General features: G+C 35.4%; 1 pseudogene; it reads left to right on the top strand.

The window, feature by feature from the left end:
• Nucleotides 1-431: 431 nt before the first annotated feature.
• Nucleotides 432-525, top strand: LOC135273033 (U6 spliceosomal RNA; annotated as a pseudogene).
• The last annotated feature ends 301 nt before the right edge of the window (nucleotides 526-826 follow it).

The raw sequence follows: 826 nt of genomic DNA, 5'->3' as shown, positions 1-826 counted from the left end.
AAAATGATACAAGGCAAAACTTCATCTTAAAAATAAAATGATTCAAGGCCAGGCACGGTAGCTCATTCCTGTAATCTCAGTACTTTGGGAGGCTGAGGCAAACAGATCACTTGAACCTAAGAATTCAAGACCAGCCTGAGCAACATGACAAAAACATGTCTCTAAAAAAAATACAAAAATTAACTGGGCTTTATGGTGGGCACTAGCTACTGGGGAGGCTAAGGTGGGAGAATTGCTTGAGCCTGGGAAATTGAGGCAGCAGTGAGTCATGATTGCACCACAGCACTCCAACCTGGGCAACGGAGAGAGACTGTCTCAAACAAAAACAAAAACAAAAACCTTTTCAAATGTTTCCTGGCCTTCTATTTTAAATTCAACCCATTCAGTTTTTGTTGGAAAAGTAACATATAATCATTTTTAAATTGGCAAATGTGCTCACTTCAGCAGCACAAACACTAAAATTGGAATGATACAGAGAAGATTAGCATGAATGACATGCCAATTTGTGAAGTCTTCCATATTTTCTTGTAGCACTATAGCATGACTATAGTTAACAGTTATATATAATATAGTTTCAAACAGCTAGATTGAGGGTATTGAAAGTTCCAACACAAAGAAATGATAAGTGTTTGAGATGGTGGATATGCTAACTACCCTGATCTGATCACTATACATACATGTGTGACAACATCACTATGTATCCCATAAGTTTATCATGTGTCAATTTAAAATTTTTTAAAGCAAAAAAATAAATAAAATTGGAAAAGAAAGAAGCCTAGAAAAACAAAAAATATAAGCCATGTTCTATCATCCAAAGGTAATACTT

Source organism: Aotus nancymaae, unplaced genomic scaffold, assembly GCF_030222135.1.
Source record: "Aotus nancymaae isolate 86718 unplaced genomic scaffold, 86718_ANA_hifiasm-v0.15.2.pri h1tg000200l, whole genome shotgun sequence".
Taxonomy (NCBI): domain Eukaryota; kingdom Metazoa; phylum Chordata; class Mammalia; order Primates; family Aotidae; genus Aotus; species Aotus nancymaae.
Note: the sequence above shows the minus strand (reverse complement) of the source record. Positions and strands in the feature narration are given on the sequence as shown.